We start from the raw sequence: 23,131 nt of genomic DNA on the forward strand, positions 1-23,131 counted from the left end.
CTATATGTCTCTGCGTGTGTGTGTCTGTGTCTGTCTTTCTATATGTTTCTGGGTCTTTATGTGCGTGTGCGTGCCCGTGCCTATGTTTCTATATGTCTGCGTGTGTCTGTGCATATGTATCTATATGTCTGTGTGTGTGTCTGTGCCTATATTTCTATATGTCTCTACATTGTGTGTCTGTGCCTATGTTTATATATGTCTGTGTGTGTGACTGTGCCTATATTTCTATATGTCTCTGCGTGTGTGTCTGTGCCTATGTTTCTATATGTTTGTGTGCCTGTGCGTGTCTGTGCCTATGTTTGTATATGTCTCCGTGTGTGTCTGTGCCTATGTTTCTATATGTCTGTGTGTATGCCTGTGCCTATGCTTCTATATGTCTGTGTGTGTGTGTCTGTGCCTATGTTTCTATATGTCTCTGTGTGTGTCCGTGCCTATGTTTCTATATGGCTGTGTGCATGTGTGTCTGTGCAAATATTTCTATATGTCTGTGTGTGTGTGCCTATGTTTCTATATGCCTGTGTGTGTGTGCCTGTGCCTATATTTCTATATGTTTCTGTGTGTGTGTCTGTGCCTATGTTTCTATATGTCTGTGCCGATGTTTCTATATGACTGCATGTATACGTGTCTGCACCTATGTTCCAAATGTCTCTGCGTGTGTGTGTCTGTGCCTATGTTTCTATATGTCTGTGTGTGTGTCTGTGCCTATGTTTCTATATGTCTGTGCCGATGTTTCTATATGACTGCATGTATACGTGTCTGCACCTATGTTTCTATAAGTCTCTGCGTGTGTGTGCCTGTGCCTATGTTTCTATATGTCTGTGTGTGTGTCTGTGCCTATGTTTCAATATGTCCGTGTGTGTGTCTGTGCCTATGTTTCTATATGTTTCTGCGTGTGTGTGTGTCTGTGCCTATGTTTCTATATGTCTCTCTGTGTGTGTCTGTGCCTATGTTTCGATATGTCTCTGCATGTGTGTCTGTGCCTATGGTTCTATATGTCTCTGCGTGTGTGTCTGTGCCTATGTATCTATCTGTCTCTGCGCGTGTGTGTCTGTTTCTATGTTTCTATATGTCTGTGTGTGTGCGTGTGTCTGTGCCTATGTTTCTATATGTCTGTGTGTGTCTGTTTCTATGTTTCTATATGTCTGTGTGTGTGCGTGTGTCTGTGCCTATGTTTCTATATGTCTATGTGTGTGTCTGTTTCTATGTTTCTATATGTCTCTGTGTGCGTGAGTCTGTGCCTATGTTTCTATATGTCTGTGTGTGTGTGCCTGTGCCTATGTTTCTATATGTCTCGGTGTCTCTATGTGTGTGTTTGTGTCTGTGTATATGTTTCTATATGTCTGTGTGTATCTGTGCCTATGTTTCTATATGTCTTTGTGTGTGTGTGTGTCTATATTTCTTTATGTTTGTGTGTGTGTGTCCGTGCCTATGTTTCTATATGGCTGTGTGCATGTGTGTCTGTGCAAATGTTTCTATATGCCTGTGTGTGTGTGTCTGTGCCTATGTTTCTATATGTCTGTGTGTGTGTGCCTGTGCCTATATTTCTATATGTTTCTGTATGTGTGTGTCTGTGCCTATGTTTCTATATGTCTGTGCTGATGTTTCTATATGATTGCATGTATACGTGTCTGCACCTATGTTTCTATATGTCTCTGCGTGTGTGTGTCTGTGCCTATGTTTCAATATGTCTGTGTGTGCACATCTGTGCCTACGTTCCTATATGTCTGTGTATGTCTGTGCCCGTGTTTATATTTGTCTATGTGTCTCTATGCGTGTGTGTGTCTGTACCTATGTTTCTATATGTCTCTGCGTGTGTGCCTGTGCCTATGTTTCTATATGTTTCTGTGTGTGTGTCTGTGCCGATGTTTCTATGTTTCCACGTGCGTGTGTGTTTGTGCCTATGTTTCTATATGTCTGTGCCGATGTTTCTATATGACTGCATGTATGCGTGTCTGGGCCTATGTTTCTATATGTCTCTGTGTGTGTGTGTGTCTGTGCCTATGTTTCTATATGTCTGTGTGTGTGTCTGTGCCTATGTTCCTATATGTCTATGCCCGTGTTTCTATTTGTCTCTGTGTCTCTATGCGTGTGTGTGTGTCTGTGCCTATGTTTCTATATGTCTCTGCGTGTGTGTGTCTGTGTCTGTGTTTCTATATGTTTCTGGGTCTCTATGTGGGTGTGTGTGTCTGTGCCTATGTTTCTATATGTCTGTTTGTGTGTGTGTGTGTGACTATATTTCTTTATGTCTGTGTGTGTGTGTCTGTGCCTATGTTTCTATATGGCTGTATGCATGTGTGCCTGTGCAAATGTTTCTATATGTCTGTGTGTGTGTGTGCCTGTGCCTGTGTTTCTATATGTTTCTGCGTGTGTGTCTGTGCCTATGTTTCTATCTGTCTGTGTGTGTGCACCTGTGCCTATGTTTCTATATGTCTGTGTGTGTGTCTGTACATATGTATCTATATGTCTCTGTGTGTGTCTGTGCCTATGTTTCTATATGTCTGTGTGTGTCTGTGCCTATATTTCTATATGTCTCTGTGTGTGTCTGTGCCTATATTTCTATATGTCTCGGTGTCTCTATGTGTGTGTTTGTGTCTGTGTATATGTTTCTATATGTCTGTGTGTCGGTGCCTTTGTTTCTATATGTCTGTGTGTGTGTGTCTGTGCCTATGTGTCTATATGTCTCTGCGTGTGTGTATCTGTGCCTATGTTTCTATATGTCTGTGTGTATGTGTGTCTGTGCTTATGTTTCTATATGTCTGTGTGTGTGTGTATGTGTGTCTTTGCCAATGTTTCTATATGTCTCTGTGTCTCTATGAGTGTGTTTGTGTCTGTGCCTATGTTTCTATATGTTTCTGTGTATGTGTGTCTATGCCTATGTTTCTATATGTCTGTGTGTGTGTTTCTGTGCCTATGTTGCTATATGTCTGTGTGTATTTTTGTGCCTATGCCTCTATATATCTGTGTGTGTCTCTGTGCCTATGTTTCTATATGTCTGTGCGTGTTTGTCTGTGCCTATATTTCTATATGTCTGTGTGTGTGTGAGTGTCTGTGCCTATGCTTCTACATGTCTCTGCATGTGTTTGTGTCTGTGCCTATGTTTGTATATGTCTCTGCATGTGTATGTCCGTGCCTATGTTTCTATATGTCTGTGTGTGTGTGTCTGTGCCTATGTGTCTATATGTCTCTGCGTGTGTGTGTCTATGCCTATGTTTCTATATGTCTGTGTGTGTGTTTCTGTGCCTATGTTGCTATATGTCTGTGTGTATTTTGTGCCTATGCTTCTATATATCTGTGTGTATCTCTGTGCCTATGTTTCTATATGTCTGTGCATGTTTGTCTGTGCCTATATTTCTATATGCCTGTGTGTGTGTTTGTGTCTGTGCCTATGTTTGTATATGTCTCTGCGTGTGTATGTCCATGCCTATGTTTCTATATGTCTGTGTGTGTGTGTGTCTGTCCCTATGATTCTATATGTCTCTGCTTGCATGTGTCTGTGCCTAAGTTTCTATATGTCACTGTGTCTCTATGTGTGTGTTTGTTTCTATGTCTATGTTTCTATATGTCTGTGTGTGTGTGTCTATGCCTATGTGTCTATATGTCTGCGTGTGTGTCTGTGCCTATGTTTCTATATGCCTGTGTGTGTGTCTGTGCGTATGTTTCTATATGTCTGTGTGTGTGTTTCTATATGCCTGTGCCTATGTCTCTATATGCATGTGTGTATGTTTGTCTGTGCCTATGTTACTATATGTCTGTGTGTGTGTCTGTGCTTATGTGTCTATATGTTTCAGCATGTGTGTGTGTCTGTGCCTATGTTTCTATATGTCTCTGTGTGTGTCTGTGCATATGCTTCTATATGTCTGTGTGTGTCTGTGCCTATATTCCTATATGTCTGTGTGTGTGCCTGTGCCTATGTTTCTATATGTCTGTGTGTGTGCCTGTGCCTATGTTGCTATATGTCTGTGTGTGTGTCTCTGTGTGTTTCTATATGCCTGTGTGTATATGTGCCTGTGCCTATGTTGCTATATGTCAGTGTGTGTGTGTCTGTGCCTATGTTTCTATATGTCCATGTGTGTGTCTGTGCCTATGTTTCTATACGTTTCCGCATGTGTGTGTGTCTGTGACTATGTTTCTATATGTCTCTCTGTGTGTGTCTGTGCCTATGTTTCGATATGTCTCTGCATGTGTGTCTGTGCCTATGGTTCTATATGTCTCTGCGTGTGTGTCTGTGCCTATGTTTCCATCTGTCTCTGCGCGTGTGTGTCTGTGCCTATGTTTCTATATGTCTGTGTGTGCGCGTGTGTCTGTGCCTATGTTTCTATATGTCTGTGTGTGTCTGTTTCTATGTTTCTATGTGTCTGTGTGTGCGTGTGTCTGTGCCTATGTTTCTATATGTCTGTGTGTGTGTCTGTTTCTTTGTTTCTATATGTCTCTGTGTGTGCGTGTGTCTGTGCCTATGTGTCTATATGTCTGTGTGTATGTGTCTGTGCCTATGTTACTATATGTCTGTGTGTGTGTGTGTGTCTGTCCCTATGTGTCTATATGTTTCAGCATGCGTGTGTGTCTGTGCCTATGTTTCTATATATCTATGTGTGTGTGTCTGTGCATATGCTTCTATATGTCTGTGTGTGTGTGTCTGTGCCTACATTTCTATATGTCTGTGTGTGTGTCTGTGCCTATGTTTCTATATGTCTGTGTGTGTGTCTGTGCCTATGTTGCTATATGTCTGTGTGTGTCTCTGTGTGTTTCTATATGTTTGTGTGCATGTGTGTCTGTGCCTATGTTGCTATATGTCTGTGTGTGTGTGTCTGTGCCTATGTTTCTATATGTCCGTGTGTGTGTCTGTGCCTATGTTTCTATATGTTTCCGTGTGCGTGTGTGTCTGTGACTATGTTTCTATATGTCTCTCTGTGTGTGTCTGTGCCTATGATTCGATATGTCTCTGCATGTGTGTCTGTGCCTATGGTTCTATATGTCTCTGCGTGTGTGTCTGTGCCTATGTTTCTATATGTCTGTGTGTGTGCCTGTTTCTATGTTTCTATAAGTCTCTGTGTGTGCGTGTGTCTGTGCCTATATTTCTATATGTCTGTGTGTGTCTGTTTCTATGTTTCTATAAGTCTCTGTGTGTACGTGTGTCTGTGCCTATGTTTCTATATGTCTGTGTGTGTGTCTGTTTCTATGTTTCTATATGTCTCTGTGTGTGCGTGTGTTTGTGCCTATGTTTCTATTTGTCTATGTGTGTGTCTGTTTCTATGTTTCTATAAGTCTCTGTGTGTGCGTGTGTCTATGCCTATGTTTTCTATAAGTTTCTGTGTGTGTGCCTGTCTGTTTCTATGTTTCTATATGTCTGTGTGTGCGTGTGTCTGTGTCTATGTTTCTATATGCCTGTGTGTGCGTGTGTCTGTGCCTATGTTTCTATATGTCTGTGTGTGTGTGTGTCTGTGCCTATGTTTCTATATGTCTGTGTGTTTGTGCCTGTGCCTATGTTTCTATATGTCTCTACATTGTGTGTGTGCCTATGGTTATATATGTCTGTGTGTGTGAGACTGTGCCGATATTTCTATATGTCTCTGCGTGTGTGTCTGTGCCTATGTTTCTATATGTTTATGCACATGTGTGTGTCTGTGCCTATGTTTGTATATGTCTCTGTGTGTGTGTCTGTGCCTATGTTTCTATATGTCTGTGTGTACGTCTGTGCCTATGCTTCTATATGTCTGTGTGCGTGTCTGTTTCTATGTTTCTATATGTCTGTGTGTCTGTGCCTATATTTCTATATGTCCGTGTGTGTGTGTGTCTGTTTCTATGTTTCTATATGTCTCTGTGTGTGCGTGTGTCTGTGCCTATGTTTATATATGTCTGTGTGTGTCTGTGCCTATGTTTCTATATGTCTCTGTGTGTGCGTGTGTCTGTGTCTATGTTTCTATATGTCTGTGTGTGTCTTTGCCTATGTTTCTATATGTCTGTGTGTGTGTGAGTGTCTGTGCCTATGCTTCTACATGTCTCTGCATGTGTTTGTGTCTGTGCCTATGTTTGTATATGTCTCTGCGTGTGTATGTCCATGCCTATGTTTCTATATGTCTGTGTGTGTGTGTGCCTGTGCCTATGTTTCTATATGTCTCTGCTTGCATGTGTCTGTGCCTAAGTTTCTATATGTCTCTGTGTCTCTATGTGTGTGTTTGTTTCTATGTCTATGTTTCTATATGTCTGTGTGTGTGTGTCTATGCCTATGTGTCTATATGTCTGCGTGTGTGTCTGTGCCTACGTTTCTATATGCCTGTGTGTGTGTCAGTGTGTATGTTTCTATATGTCTGTGTGTGTGTTTCTATATGCCTGTGTCTATGTCTCTATATGCCTGTGTGTATGTTTGTCTGTGCCTATGTTACTATATGTCTGTGTGTGTGTCTGTGCTTATGTGTCTATATGTTTCAGCATGCGTGTGTGTCTGTGCCTATGTTTGTATATGTCTCTGTGTGTGTGTCTGTGCCTATGATTCTATATGTCTGTGTGTATGTCTGTGCCTATGCTTCTATATGTCTGTGTGCATGTCTGTTTCTATGTTTCTATATGTCTGTGTGTGTCTGTGCCTATATTTCTATATGTCCGTGTGTGTGTGTGTGTCTGTTTCTATGTTTCTATATGTCTCTGTGTGTGCGTGTGTCTGTGCCTATGTTTCTATATGTCTGTGTGTGTCTGTGCCTATGTTTCTATATGTCTCTGTGTGTGCGTGTGTCTGTGTCTATGTTTCTATATGTCTGTGTGTGTCTTTGCCTATGTTTCTATATGTCTGTGTGTGTGTGAGTGTCTGTGCCTATGCTTCTACATGTCACTGCATGTGTTTGTGACTGTGCCTATGTTTGTATATGTCTCTGCGTGTGTATGTCCATGCCTATGTTTCTATATGTCTGTGTGTGTGTGTGTCTGTGTCTATGTTTCTATATGTCTCTGCTTGCATGTGTCTGTGCCTAAGTTTCTATATGTCTCTGTGTCTCTATGTGTGTGTTTGTTTCTATGTCTATGTTTCTATATGTCTGTGTGTGTGTGTCTATGCCTATGTGTCTATATGTCTGCGTGTGTGTCTGTGCCTACGTTTCTATATGCCTGTGTGTGTGTCAGTGCGTATGTTTCTATATGTCTGTGTGTGTTTCTATATGCCTGTGCCTATGTCTCTATATGCCTGTGTGTATGTTTGTCTGTGCCTATGTTACTATATGTCTGTGTGTGTGTCTGTGCTTATGTGTCTATATGTTTCAGCATGCGTGTGTGTCTGTGCCTATGTTTCTATATGTCTCTGTGTGTGTGTCTGTGCCGATGTTTCTATATGTCTGTGTGTGTGTCTGTGCCTATGTTGCTATATGCCTGTGTGTGTCTCTGTGTGTTTCTATATGCCTGTGTGTATATGTGCCTGTGCCTATGTTGCTATATGTCAGTGTGTGTGTGTCTGTGCCTATGTTTCTATATGTCCATGTGTGTGTCTGTGCCTATGTTTCTATACGTTTCCGCGTGTGTGTGTGTCTGTGACTATGTTTCTATATGTCTCTCTGTGTGTGTCTGTGCCTATGTTTCGATATGTCTCTGCATGTGTGTCTGTGCCTATGGTTCTATATGTCTCTGCGTGTGTGTCTGTGCCTATGTTTCTATCTGTCTCTGCGCGTGTGTGTCTGTGCCTATGTTTCTATATGTCTGTGTGTATGCGTGTGTCTGTGCCTATGTTTCTATATGTCTGTGTGTGTCTGTTTCTATGTTTCTCTAAATCTCTGTGTGTGCGTGTGTCTGTGCCTATATTTCTATATGTCTGTGTGTGTCTGTTTCTATAAGTCTCTGTGTGTACGTGTGTCTGTGCCTATGTTTCTATATGTCTGTGTGTGTGTCTGTTTCTATGTTTCTATATGTCTCTGTGTGTGCGTGTGTCTGTGCCTATGTTTCTATATGTCTGTGTGTGTGCGTGTGTCTGTGCCTATGTTTCTATATGTCTGTGTGTGTCTGTTTCTATGTTTCTATATGTCTCTGTGTGTGCGTGTGTCTGTGCCTTTGTTTCTATATGTCTGTGTGTATGTGCCTGTGCCTATGTTACTATATGCCTGTGTGTGTGTGTCTGTGCCTATGTGTCTATATGTTTCAGCATGCGTGTGTGTCTGTGCCTATGTTTCTATATATCTGTGTGTGTGTGTGTGTGCATATGCTTCTATATGTCTGTGTGTGTGTGTGTCTGTGCCTATATTCCTATATGTCTGTGTGTGTGTCTGTGCCTATGTTTCTATATGCCTGTGTGTGTGTCTGTGCCTATGTTGCTATATGTCTGTGTGTGTCTCTGTGTGTTTCTATATGCTTGTGTGTATGTGTGTCTGTGCTTATGTTGCTATATGTCTGTGTGTGTGTGTCTGTGCTTATGTTTCTATATGTCCGTGTGTGTGTCTGTGCCTATGTTTCTATATGTTTCCGTGTGCGTGTGTGTCTGTGACTATGTTTCTATATGTCTCTGTGTGTGTGTCTGTGCCTATGATTCGATATGTCTCTGCATGTGTGTCTGTGCCTATGTTTCTATTTGTCTATGTGTGTGTCTGTTTCTATGTTTCTATAAGTCTCTGTTTGTGCGTGTGTCTGTGCCTATGTTTCTATATGTCTGTGTGTCTGTTTCTATGTTTCTATAAGTCTCTGTGTGTGCGTGTGTCTGTGTCTATGTTTCTATATGTCTGTGTGTGTGTGTCTGTGCCTATGTTTCTATATGCCTGTGTGTGTGTGCCTGTGCCTATATTTCTATATGTTTCTGTGTGTGTGTCTGTGCCTATGTTTCTATATGTCTGTGCCGATGTTTCTATATGACTGCATGTATACGTGTCTGCACCTATGTTCCAAATGTCTCTGCGTGTGTGTGTCTGTGCCTATGTTTCTATATGTCTTTGTGTGTGTCTGTGCCTATGTTTCAATATGTCCATGTGTGTGTCTGTGCCTATGTTTCTATATATCTGTGCCGATGTTTCGATATGACTGCATGTATACGTGTCTGCACCTATGTTTCTATAAGTCTCTGCGTGTGTGTGTCTGTGCCTATGTTTCTATATGTCTGTGTGTGTGTCTGTGCCTATGTTTCAATATGTCCGTGTGTGTGTCTGTGCCTATGTTTCTATATGTTTCCGCGTGCGTGTGTGTCTGTGCCTATGTTTCTGTATGTCTCTCTGTGTGTGTCTGTGCCTATGTTTCGATATGTCTCTGCATGTGTGTCTGTGCCTATGTTTCTATATGTCTGTGTGTGTGTCTGTTTCTATGTTTCTATATGTCTCTGTGTGTGCGTGTCTGTGCCTATGTTTCTATTTGCCTATGTGTGTGTCTGTTTCTATGTTTCTATAAGTCTCTGTGTGTGCGTGTGTCTGTGCCTATGTTTCTATATGTCTGTGTGTGTGTGTCTGTTTCTATGTTTCTATATGTCTCTCTGTGTGCGTGAGTCTGTGCCTATGTGTCTATATGTCTGTGTGCGTGTGGCTGTGCCTATGTTTCTATATGTCTGTGTGTGTCTGTGCCTATGTTTCTATATGTCGGTGTGTGTCTGTTTATGTGTTTCTATATGTCTCTGTGTGTGCGTGTGTCTGTGCCTATGTTTCTATATGTCGGTGTGTGTCTGTTTCTATGTTTCTATATGTCTCTGAGTGTGCGTGTGTCTGTACCTTTGTTTCTATATGTCGGTGCGTGTGTCTGTGCCTATGTTTCTATATGTCTGTGTGTATGCGTGTCTGTTTCTATGTTTCTATAAGTCTCTGTGTCTGCGTGTGCCTGTGCCTATGTGTCTATATGTCCCTGTGTGTGCATGTGTCTGAGCCTATGTTTCTATTTGTCTATGTGTGTGTCTGATTCTATGTTACTATACGTCTCTGTGTGTGCATGTGTCAGTGCCTATGTTTCTATACGTCTCTGTGTGTGCATGTCTGTGTCTATTTTTCTATATGTCTGTGTGCACGTGTGCCTGTGGCTATGTTTCTATAAGTCTGTGTGTGTGTGTGTGTCTGTGCTTATGTTTTGTATAAGTCTCTGTGTGTGCGTGTGTCTGTTTCTATGTTTCTACATGTCTGTGTGTGCGTGTGTCTGTGCCTATGTTTCTATATGTCTGTGTGCGTGTCTGTGCCTATGTTTCTATATGTCTGTGTGTTTGTGTCTGTGCCTATGTTTCTATAAGTCTCTGTGTGTGCTTGTGTCTGTGTCTATGTTTCTATATGTCTGTGTGTGTGTCTGTTTCTATATGTTTCTGTGTCTGCGTGTGTCTGTGCCTATGTTTCTATATGTCTGCGTGTGTGTCTGTGCCTATGTTTCTATATGTCTGTGTGTGTGTCTGTTTCTATGTTTCTATAAGTCTCTGTGTGCGCGTGCGCCTGTGCCTATGTTTCTATAAGTCTCTGTGTGTGTGTCTGTCTGTTTCTATGTTTCTATATGTCTGTGTGTGCGTGTGTATGTGTCTATGTTTCTATATGTCTGTGTGTGCGTGTGTCTGTGCCTATGTTTCTATATGTCTGTGTGTATGCGTGTCTGTGTCTATGTTTCTATATGTCTGTGTCTGTGCCTATGTTTCTATAAGTCTCTGTGTGTGCGGGTGTCTATGCGTATGTTTTCTATAAGTCTCTGTGCGTGTGTCTGTCTGTTTCTATGTTTCTATATGTCTGTGTGTGCGTGTGTCTGTGCCTATGTTTCTATATGTCTGTGTGTGCGTGTGTCTGTGCCTATGTTTCTGTATGTCTGTGTGTTTGTGCCTGTGCCTATGTTTCTATATGTCTCTACATTGTGTGTGTGTGCCTATGTTTATATATGTCTGTGTGTGTGAGACTGTGCCTATATTTCTATATGTCTCTGCGTGTGTGTCTGTGCCTATGTTTCTATATGTGTGTGCACGTGTGTGTGTCTGTGCCTATGTCTGTATATGTCTCTGTGTGTGTGTCTGTGCCTATGTTTCTATATGTCTGTGTGTATGTCTGTGCCTATGCTTCTATATGTCTGTGTGTGTGTGTCTGTTTCTATGTTTCTATATGTCTCTGTGTGTCTGTGCCTACATTTCTATATGTCCGTGTGTGTGTCTGTTTCTATGTTTCTATATGTCTCTGTGTGTGCGTGTGTCTGTGCCTATGTTTCTATATGTCTGTGTGTGTCTGTGCCTATGTTTCTATATGTCTCTGTGTGTGCGTGTGTCTGTGTCTATGTTTCTATATGTCTGTGTGTGTCTGTGCCTATGTTTCTATATGTCTGTGTGTGTGTCTGTTTCTATGTTTCTATAAGTCTCTGTGTGTGCGTGTGTCTGTGCCTATGTTTCTATATGTCTGTGTGTGTCTGTGCCTATGTTTCTATATGTCTGTCTGTGTGTCTGTTTCTATGTTTCTATAAGTCTCTGTGTCTGTGTGTGACTGTGCCTATGTGTCTATATGTCCGAGCCTATGTTTCTATATGTCTATGAGTGTGTTTGATTCTATGTCTGTCTGTGTGTCTGTTTCTATGTTTCTATAAGTCTCTGTGTCTGTGTGTGACTGTGCCTATGTGTCTATATGTCCGAGCCTATGTTTCTATATGTCTATGAGTGTGTTTGATTCTATGTTTCTATAAGTCTCTGTGTGTGCATGTGTCTGTGCCTATGTTTCTATAAGTCTGTGTGTGCGTGTCTGTGCCTATGTTTCTATAAGTCTGTGTGTGCGTGTCTGTGTCTATGTTTCTATATGTCTGTGTGCGTGTGTGCCTGTGCCTATGTTTCTATAAGTCTCTGTGTGTGTGTGTCTGTGCCTATGTTTTCTATAAGTCTCTGTGTGTGTGTCTGTTTCTATGTTTCTATATGTCTGTGTGTATGTCTGTGCCTATGTTTCTATATGTCTGTGTGTGCGTGTGTCTGTGCGTATGTTTCTATATGTCTGTGTGTGTGCATGTCTGTGCCTATGTTTCTATATGTCTGTGTGTTTGTGTCTGTGCCTATGTTTCTATATGTCTCTGTGTGCGTGTGTCTGTGCCTATGTTTCTAAAAGTCTCTGTGTGTGCTTGTGTCTGTGTATTTGTTTCTATATGTCTGTGTGTGTGTGTCTGTTTCTATATGTCTCTTTGTGTGCGTGTGTCTGTGCCTATGTTTCTAAAAGTCTCTGTGTGTACTTGTGTCTGTGTCTTTGTTTCTATATGTCTGTGTGTGTGTCTGTTTCTATATGTCTCTGTGTGTGCGTGTGTCTGTGCCTATGTTTCTATACGTCTGTGTGTGCGTCTGTGCCTATGTTTCTATATGTTTGTGTGTGTCTGTTTCTATGTTTCTATAAGTCTCTGTGTCTGCGTGTGTCTGTGCCTATGTGTCTATATGTCCCTGTGTGTGCATGTGTCTGAGCCTATGTTTCTATATGTCTATGTGTGTGTCTGATTCTATGTTTCTATAAGTCTTTGTGTGTGCAAGTGTCTGTGCCTATGTTTCTATAAGTCTGTGTGTGTGTGTCTGTGTCTATGTTTCTATATGTCTGTGTGCACGTGTCCATGTGCCTATGTTTCTATAAGTCTCCGTGTGTGCGTGAGTCTATGCCTATGTTTTCTATAAGTCTCTGTGTGTGCGTGTCTGTTTCTATGTTTCTATATGTCTGTGTGTGTGTGTGTCTGTGTCTATGTTTCTATATGTCTGTGTGTGTGTGTCTGTGCCTATGTTTCTATATGTCTGTGTGTGTGCGTGTCTGTGCCTATGTTTCTATATGTCTGTGTGTTTGTGTCTGTGCCTATGTTTCTATATGTCTCTACATTGTGTATCTGTGCCTATGTTTATATATGTCTGCGTGTGTGTCTGTGCCTATGTTTCTATATGTTTGTGCGCGTGTGTGTCTGTGCCTATGTTTGTATATGTCTGTGTGTGTGTGTCTGTGCCTATGTTTCTATATGTCTGTGTGTGTGTCTGTGCCTATGTTTCTATATGTCTGTGTGTGTCGGTGCCTATATTTCTATATATCCGTGTGTGTGTGTGTGTCTGTTTCTATGTTTCTATATGTCTCTGTGTGTGCGTTGTCTGTGCCTATGTTTCTATATGTCTGTGTATGTCTGTTTCTATGTTTCTATATGTCTCTGTGTGTGCGTGTGTCTGTGCCTATGTTTCTGTATGTCTGTGTGTGTGTCTGTTTCTATGTTTCTATATGTCCTTGTGTGTGTCTGATTTTATGTTTCTATAAGTCTCTCTGTGTGCATGTGTCTGTGCCTATGTTTCTATAAGTCTGTGTGCGCGTATCTGTGTCTATGTTTCTATATGTCTGTGTGCGCGTGTGCCTGTGCCTATGTTTCTATAAGTCTCTGTGTGTGCGTGTGTCTGTGCCTATGTTTTCAATAAGTCTTTGTGTGTGCTTGTGTCTGTGTCTATGTTTCTATATGTCTGTGTGTGCATGTGTCTGTACCTATGTTTCTATATGTCTGTGTGTGTGCGTGTCTGTGCCTATGTTTCTATATGTCTGTGTGTTTGTGTCTGTGCCTATGTTTCTATATGTCTCTGTGTGTGCGTGTGTCTGTGCCTATGTTTCTATAAGTCTCTGTGTGTGCTTGTGTCTGTGTCTATGTTTCTATACGTCTGTGTGTGTGCGTGTGTCTGTGCCTATGTTTCTAAATGTCTGTGTGTGTGTCTGTGCCTATGTTTCTATATGTCTGTGTGTGTGTCTGTTTCTATGTTTCTGTAAGTCTCTGTGTGTGCGTTTGTCTGTGCCTATGTTTCTATATGTCTGTGTGTGTCTGTTTCTATAAGTCTCTGTGTCTGCGTGTGTCTGTGCCTATGTGTCTATATGTCCCTGTGTGTGCATGTGTCTGTGCCTATTTTTCTATATGTCTATGTGTCAGTCTGATTCTATGTTTCTATAAGTCTCTCTGTGTGCATGTGTCTGTGCCTATGTTTCTATAAGTCTGTGTGTGCGTGCCTGTGTCTATGTTTCTATATGTCTGTGTGCGCGTGTGCCTGTGCCTATGTTTCTATAAGTCTCTGTGTGTGCGTGTGTCTATGCCTATGTTTTCTATAAGTCTCTGTGTGTGTGTCTGTTTCTATGTTTCTATATGTCTGTGTGTGCGTGTGTCTGTGCCTATGTTTCTATATGTCTGTGTGTGTGCGTGTCTGTGCCTATGTTTCTATATGTCTGTGTGTTTGTGTCTGTGCCTACGTTTCTATATGTCTCTGTGTGTGCGTGTGTCTGTGCCTATGTTTCTATAAGTCTCTGTGTGCGCGTGTGTGTGTCTATGTTTCTATATGTCTGTGTGTGCGTGTGTCTGTGCCTATGTTTGTATATGTCTGTGTGTTTGTGCCTGTGCCTATGTTTCTATATGTCTGTGTGTGCGTGTGTCTGTGCCTATGTTTGTATATGTCTGTGTGTTTGTGCCTGTGCCTATGTACCTATATGTCTGTGTGTGCGTGTGTCTGTGCCTATGTTTCCATAAGTCTCTGTCTGTGCGTGTCTGTGCCTATGTTTCTATATGTCTGTGTGTGTGCGTGTCTGTGCCTATGTTTCTATATGTCTGTGTGTGTGTGTGTCTGTTTCTATGTTTCTATATGTCTGTGTGTGCGTGTGTCTGTGCCTATGTGTCTATATGTCTGTGTGTGTGTCTGTGCCTATGTTTCTATATGTCTGTGTGTGTGTGTGTGTGTCTGTGCCTATGTTTCTATAAGTCTCTGTGTATGCGTGTGTCTGTGCCTATGTTTCTATATGTCTGTGTGTGTGTCTTTTTCTATGTTTCTATAAATCTCTGTGTGTGCGTGTGTCTGTGCATATGTTTCTATAAGTCCCCCCCTCACCCTATCTTCTGCATGAAAACCAATATTTTCCAGGCTACCACCAGTCCTGAGGAAGGGTCACTGGACCTCGAAACGTCAACTCTGATTTCTCTCCACAGGTGCTGCCAGACCCGCTGAGCTTTTCCAGCAGTTTCTGTTTTTATATCACAGGGTGCCTCAGGGGAAGGTTATTGAGCAAGAGAGTCGGAAGTTAGTTCCTTCCTCAGCATCCCCAGTAAACATTTGGAGGGATATGTGCCAGGTGCTGGCAGGTGGGACTAGATTGGGGTGGGATATCTGGTCGGCATGGACGGGTTGGGCCGAAGGGTCTGTTTACGTGCTGTACATCTCATAACTCTATGTGTGAAAAAGTCCATTAGGCCGCATCTCTAATGGATACAGTCTCCCTCAGTCTTTATACTACACGAATAACTTTACCGTGTGCTAAGTAAAATGCATTGCTATGTTTTCTTTTAGTTCATTAATGGCACATGAGCAACTCTGGCTAGGACCAGCATTTATAACCCATCCCTAATTGCCCAGAGGGCAGTTAATAGCCAACCAAACATTGCTCTGGTGTCTGGAGTCACAAACTGGGTAAGATTTCCCTCCCGTAAAAGGACGGTAGTGAACCAGATGGATGTTCCCCCCAACAATGAGGTCATGGCCATCAATTAGACGCTACGTTTTAGATTTATTTTCTTTATTGAATCCAGATCCCAGCAACAGCCAAGGACAGGATTTAAACTCAGTGCCTAGATGAGTCTAACATTAATACCACTATTGAGTGTAGCAGGAACATCGCCAGGAGGGTGATCAGATGGACATTGAGGGTGCATGAAAGGATATTTGGGAGAGGCGATGAAAGGTTTGGTCAGAGAAGTAGATTTTTTAGGAGCGTCTGGAAGAAGGAGGGAGTTAGAGAAGGTAGGGGAGGCAAGTTAAGCCTTGGAAAGATCTAGAAAGGAATGAGCGTGACTCAGAGATCCTCCCAAGCTCCCCCCACACCGCCCACCCCTGAGCCTGTTGCTGCCTCATCCGTGACTTACACAGGCTTCAGCTGAGAGCAGTGATTCCCACAGATTCGGCAGTGATTACATTTTAATACTCCACGCTTGCTGTCAATGCGGTGAGGAAGTTGGTGGAGGGTGCGGGAGGGGATGGTGGGGAAGGGTGGTGGGTGATTTCTCTATCCCGCTTTGAGAAGCTCTGGTTTCGGGCCTAGTATATTAAAGGCCCAGGTGTGAACAATGGAGAGAAGGAAGTAGGAGCAAGTAGGGGGGTTAATGTTAAAGGTTAATGCCAATTAATTGACAGCCTTCATAAATATTCATAAATATTTCGCTTTACAAGCAGTCATACCACTTTACAACAAAAAAGGCGTAACATCAATGGCTTACAGGAAGCTAAACTGGTCAGAACTCTGGCAATTTGACATCAATGTTGAATGAAGGCATTACCTTGTAGTGACTGTAACGTGGTCAGGAAGGCAGACCTCAGAGAATCTGAGTTCCCCGATTGGGGCTGTTAACCTGGTCCAATCAGGGAGCCCTGGCTGACAGATATAAACAGGACGAGCCCTCCCTTTCACTGTTTTGATCACACAGCATTGCCCTTTGATGTGAAGGGCAGTGCTTGTCACTGGCCACTTGGGTGTTTTTCTATTTTCCTGGTGGTGGAAATTGAATAAAGATTCGTGCACTTTGTGTCACTCACTGTGTCTCACACCTGCACACACACACCATGGGTGCTGGGGAAAAAATAAGCACTACCACAGTTAGGCGGCAGTGTGGGGGTTAAAAAAAATACAAAAAAAAACAGGTGTGAGCATTGCCCTTTAAAGAAAAAAATAAAGAAAAGAAAAAAAATATACAGGACGAAAGTGAGGACTGCAGATGCTGGAGATTAGAGTCAAGATTAGAGTGGCGTTGGAAAAGCACAGCAGGTCAGGCAGCATCCGAGGAGAGCTGCCTGAACTGCTGTGCTTTTCCAGCACCACTCTAAACTTGCCTCTAGATATAAACAGGAGGGTAACGGTGGGGTTTGGGGTCTGGCTTTGCCAATTCTCTCCCCTTGTAAAATTGCTGTCTCTCTATATACAGCTGTTAATGTCAACTGTTTGTAAACTGTACTGTTTAATAAAACAGGAGGGTCAGAGATCCTGACACTCTGGTACCTGACTCTGAATAAGGCAGTACTAACGTCAAGGATTACTCATGTGTAAGTAGAGGGTGACAGCTTCTGTGGAGTTATTCCAAACTAGCCATTTTGATTCGAAAAGAACATCCCTCCTGGGACATGAAACGCTAACCCTGCTTTCTGCTTGCACGGGTATTACCAGACCTGCTGAGTTTCCCTGGGGCACTACCTGTGTTTGTGATTATATTTATAGCTGACTTTTATAGAATCACAGAATCCCTACAGTGCAGGAAGAGGGCCATTCAGCTGACCCTCCGAAGAGCATCCCACCCAGACCCACCACTACCCTCCCTCAGCCCATCCCCTAACCCCACATGTGGGGTTTTTAACGTGGCAGACCCAGACATCTCTAGACACTACGGCCAATCTGGCAGGGCCAATCCACCTAACCTGCACATCTTTGGACCCATAATTATTTTGCAAACTGCTCACAGGGTGTGTGTGTGGATGCTGATGGCCATTCCCTGTGCATACTATCACTTTCAAGTCCCGAGGGGCGAGGATTGTCTCCGCTGTACTCTGGCACGTGCTCAAACTGATGGAGACCTGTAAAAGGATGTATCCTTGCCAGTGAACGGAGGACAGTTGAAGAAGCACATACAGGTGAAGATAGATTAACCGCTCTGAATCTGTTACAGTCGCTAGTGACATCTTAAAGCTATTGCTGAACAACCATTCACATTTAGCAGCCGACTATGGACTGAGGTAAATAAAGCAGAATAATCTGTCAGAATCATTTTGTCAGCGGTTTATCAGCTGCGTTGCTATTGTTCGTCAGCTTCATGTAGATGCCTAGTGTTTTACAGCACAACAAGGGGTGGTACAGTGGCTCAGTGGTTAGCGCTGCTGCCTCACAGTGCCAGGGACCCGGGTTCGATTCCAGCCCCCGGTAACTGTCTGTGTGGAGTTTGCTCCGGTTTCCTCCCACTCTCACAAAAGATGTGCAGGTTAGGGTGGATTGGCTGTGCTAAATTGCCCAGAATGTTCAGGGATGTGTAGGTGAGGGGGGAAATGTACAGGTAATAGAGTAGGGGAATGGGTTTGGGTGGGCTATCCTTTGGAGGGCCAGTGTGGACTAGTTGGGTCGAAGGGCCTGTTTCCACACTATGGGGATTCTCTGATTCAGAAAAACAGAGGCCATTCAGTCCATTGACCCTGTGCGAGATGTCCACTTTGTCCCATTCCCCAAACCAACGCTTACACTATTTGACAGTTCTGCCTTACCCAATGCAGCACTTCGGGAAAAAAAAAACAAGTCCATCCTTGGTTTAAATTGTGTCGAGACGTCCTGGAGCCAAAACAAGCTCAACCCAAATGCAAATTACTTTTATTTCTCTCCCGTTTACCAGTGCACTTTTTAAAATTCTGTGAGTAAGACCATTGAGAGTTCTCCACCATTCAGTGTAGTCTTGGTGGATCTGATAATCCTCAACTCCAATTTCCTTTTACAATAATCCTTGCCTCCTTCACTGATTACAAACCTGTCTACCTCAGCCTTGACGACCCAGCCCCAACCGCCCTTACAGTAAAGAATTCTACTCTGAGAGAAAAAGATTCCTCCTCATCCCTGTCTCAAATGGACGACCCCTAATTCTGATTTTACGCCCTCTGGCCTCAGGCTCTCCCACAAGGGGAAACAACCTCTCCGCATCTCTCCCCTGTCAAATCCCCCGAAGGATCTTGCAAATTTCAATCACGTCACCTTCCCCCTTCCTCTAAACCCCAGCGGGTGCAGGTCTAATTTCACCTACTCCAACCTCTCCTCATAAGACAGTCCCTCCGTACCCAGGGGCTACTGAGTGAACGTTTGGGCACTGCCACTGAAAAGGTGTGGGATCAAGTCAAATGGACGAGTGTGTTGCCTGCTGCATTTTGACCCATTGAAACTGGATGGCACGGTGGCACAGTGGTTAGCACTGCCGCCTCACAGCACTAGGGACCCGGTTTCAAGTCCAGCCTCGGGCAACTGTCTTGTTTGCACATTCTCCCTGTGTCTACGTGGGTTTCCTCCCACTGTCCAAAGATGTGCAGGGCAGGTGAATTGCCCGTAGTGTTAGGTGGATTAGTCAGGGGTAAACGTAGGGGAATGGGTCTGGGTGGGTTGCTCTTCGGAGGGTGGGTGTGGACTTGTTGGGCTGAAGGGCCTGTTTCGATGCTGTAGGGAATGTAATGTAATCTAAACTGAAATGTGTAACATGGCTTCAACTGGCAATCTGCATTGAATCAGCTGATCACATCTGACCACTACGGCTTGCAGTGCCAAAACAACGGATAGTATTTTCCCAAGTATCCTTCACCAGTGAGAAAGCCCTTTGCTACTACTTGTCCTCTGGCTGTGGATTTGAGTTAACAGTGTCCCTGGCTCCGATTCCAAAGCCAGGCTACAAAAATCTCACTCTCGATTGGCACAGCAGGAGTGCTGCACCCTCCCTTCCAGGTGGGACTCAAACTGTCTGAAAGATCCCGAAGATCAGCGGGAATACCCCCTGCTGTTCGGCTCAACAATTGCCCCTTCGGCAAACACCTACAAACGGACAGCTCATCCAGCCATTTATTTGAACACCGCGGCAGCACTTTCCTGTGCGCAAATTGGTTGCTGGTCTTCCCGAATCACCTTCAAAAAGTATTGCTCTGTCTGTAAAACAGAGGTTCTTGAAAGGTATACATGTAACATACCCTCTTTAATTTTGTTACTCTGACAGCAGAAAGGGGACAATATTTGCACCACTTGAGATCATTCCTGCAGGGGATCTTGCAGCCTTGATTTTTTCCCTAATTTGTAGCAGCGAAGCAGCAGCAGTATTCCAAGCAAATCCCTCTTGGTTCTTCATTCTCCACTTCCAGCAGGAACTGAGGCTGTAATGTTCTATGTTAAGGTAAAGTGAAGTTCGGTAAAGTAGGTTCAGGTCAAGTCATATGAAGCAGGAAGTAAACGTTGCAATGAATGCATGTTTTGTTTTGAGAATGAGTCCCTAAAGGGTTAAATAAAGACGGGTTTGCTTCATTAACGTCGGAGTGACACTCCCTGCCTTTTGTCTGTCACACAACTGAAGAATACTTTGGTAAAAGGTTTGAGTATTCCTCTCAGTAACAGTATTCACCTCAATTAGTGCTCTTTGGTTTCTGCTGGTACCATCTGGAATGTTGGGTATTTTCACTATCACCAAACCTTGTTGGTCCCAGTCCATGTTACTAATGCCACGTGGTGATGTTACTAATGCCACGTTACTAATGCCACGTGGTGATGTTACTAATGCCACGTTACTAATGCCACGTGGTGATGTTACTAATGCCACGTTACTAATGCCACGTGGTGATGTTACTAATGCCACGTTACTAATGCCATGTGGTGATGTTACTAATGCCACGTTACTAATGCCACGTGGTGATGTTACTAATGCCACATTACTAATGCCATGCGGTGATGTTACTAATGCCACGTTACTAATGCCACGTGGTGATGTTACTAATGCCACGTTACTAATGCCACGTGGTGATGTTACTAATGCCACGTTACTAATGCCACGTGGTGATGTTACTAATACCATGTTACTAATGCCATGTTACTAATGCCACGTTACTAATGCCACGTGGTGATGTTACTAATACCATGTTACTAATGCCATGTTACTAATGCCACATTTCTAATGCCACATGGTGATGTTACTAATGCCACATTACTAATGCCACCTTACTAATGCCATGTGGTGATGTTACTAATGCCACGTTACTAATGCCACGTGGTGATGTTACTAATGCCACGTTACTAATGCCACGTGGTGATGTTACTAATGCCACGTTACTAATGCCACATGGTGATGTTACTAATGCCACGTTACTAATGCCACGTGGTGATGTTACTAATACCATGTTACTAATGCCATGTTACTAATGCCACATTACTAATGCCACATGGTGATGTTACTAATGCCACATTACTAATGCCACCTTACTAATGCCATGTGGTGATGTTATTAATGCCATGTTACTAATGCCATGTGGTGATGTTACTAATGCCACATTACTAATGCCACCTTACTAATGCGATGTGGTGATGTTACTAATGCCACGTTACTAATGCCATGTTACTAATGCCACATTACTAATGCCATGTGGTGATGTTACTAATGCCACCTTACTAATGCCATGTGGTGATGTTATTAATGCCATGTTACTAATGCCATGTGGTGATGTTACTAATGCCACATTACTAATGCCACCTTACTAATGCCATGTGGTGATGTTACTAATGCCACGTTACTAATGCCATGTTACTAATGCCACATTACTAATGCCACGTGGTGATGTTACTAATGCCACCTTACTAATGCCATGTGGTGATATTACTAATGCCATGTTACTAATGCCACGTGGTGATGTTACTAATGCCACATTACTAATGCCACCTTACTAATGCCATGTGGTGATATTACTAATGCCACATTACTAATGCCATGTGGTGACGTTACTAATGCCACGTTACTAATGCTACGTGGTGAAGGGTGCAAACACCTTTGGCAGACGAGAGGTTCAGTCTTGATGAAACAGGAAACCAGTTTATGACGTATTATTTAGTAGCTAGTTACATTACATGGCCCTTGTGGGAGTTCAGGGTCTACCCCAGAGTTGGCTCACATGGTTGCTCCTGCACAGTGTGCAAGACGTTCCACCCCAACCTGATGGGCACACCATTGGCCACCTGACACATTCACTCCATCACCGTCAGCTCACAGTCACAGCAGTGGGTACAATCTCCAAGAAAAACTGCAGCGACTCACCCAGGCTCCTCAGACGGCACCTTCCAAACCCTTGGCCTCTACAGTCTAGGAGGACAAGGGCAGCAGATAAACTGCTGGTTCCCCTCCGAGCTGCTCACCATCCTGACTTTGGAATATCTCGCCGTTCCTTCAGTGTCGTTGGAATTCCCTCCCTACTGGAATTGTGGGTGGACCCATACTGCAGTGGTTCAGGATGGGAGTTCACTGCCACATTCACCAGGGTAACTAGAGATTGGCAATGAATGCTTGGCCCAGCCAGCGACATGGATAACATTTAAAAGATTTCAAGACGTAGTCCTGTCAGGATGTTTGGACGATGAGCCCTTATCGCACCACTGTCTGTGGGATCTTGCTGTGCACACATTAGCCAGCGTGTTTCCTCTGGCTGAAAGGTGACACCACTTCACAAGTGCTTAATTCACTTCCAAGCCAAATCCCGAAGTGGTAAGAGATTAGATTCCTTACAGTGTGGAAACAGGCCCTTTGGCGCAACCAGTTCACACCGACCCTCCAAAGCGTAACCCACCCAGACCCTATTTCCCCTCTGACTAATACCCCTAACAGTATGGGCAATCCACCTGACCTGCACACCTTTGGATTGTGGGAGGAAACCCACGCAGACAAGGAGAGAATGTACAAACTCCACACAGTCACCCGAGGCTGGAATCGAACCTGGAACCCTCGCTCTGTGAGGTAGCAGTGCTAACCACTGAGCCACCGTGCCACCCCAGAGGTGCTAGAAAAATGCAGGCCTTTTCTGCCCAACTGTCATGTCCTCTCCAGACTTAATGCTGGCACAGAGTCAGGAACCCTTGCCGACCCCCTAAATCTTTGTGCTCTGTCTGCCTCTGGTTCATTAAGCAGCAAAGGCCGATGGTTTTAGTGTGTCACCCTGAGCAGGTAGAGATTGACGTTGCACCATGGAGTGGTGAACCTCCCTCTGGAATCACCGACCACTGCAGGGTAAGTTCCCTAATGCCCTCCACAGGGAAGCAAACCTGTCATCCTGACCTGGTCTGGCCTACATGTGACCCCCAGCTAATTGGGTTGACTCTGGGCAATATATGCTGGCCCAGCCAGTGATGCCCACACCCCCATGAGTGACTGGAAAATGAGCCAACGGATCCTTTGGGGAACACCAGGAATTCCTGGATATCAGACTAAGGGATGAACAACAACCATTGTTACCAATGATTATCCCCAATGATTAGCAAGACATCAGAGATAAACCATTTTATCTCTAATTTTCTTTGCCTAATTACCTAATGTATCACATCTAACCTGCTGCTTCTTACCTGGACATTGTTTACAAACGTTCGGCAAGGTAACTGTGATCACAAAAAGCAACAACGCTGAAATGTTAGCCTAGATGATGAAGGTTAGACTTGACACAAGCCTGGCTACAATTTTAACGGCGTGTAGGAACTGTAGCAAC

The 23,131-nt window shown here is 43.5% G+C and overlaps 1 pseudogene; it reads left to right on the forward strand.

The window, feature by feature from the left end:
• Positions 1–5,289: 5,289 nt before the first annotated feature.
• Positions 5,290–20,488, forward strand: LOC148136391 (uncharacterized; annotated as a pseudogene).
• Positions 20,489–23,131: the final 2,643 nt, after the last annotated feature.

The sequence above is a fragment of the Chiloscyllium plagiosum genome, unplaced genomic scaffold, assembly GCF_037043375.1.
Source record: "Chiloscyllium plagiosum isolate Xiang-an unplaced genomic scaffold, Cpla_swu_hap1 HiC_scaffold_45, whole genome shotgun sequence".
Classification (NCBI taxonomy): Eukaryota; Metazoa; Chordata; class Chondrichthyes; order Orectolobiformes; family Hemiscylliidae; genus Chiloscyllium; species Chiloscyllium plagiosum.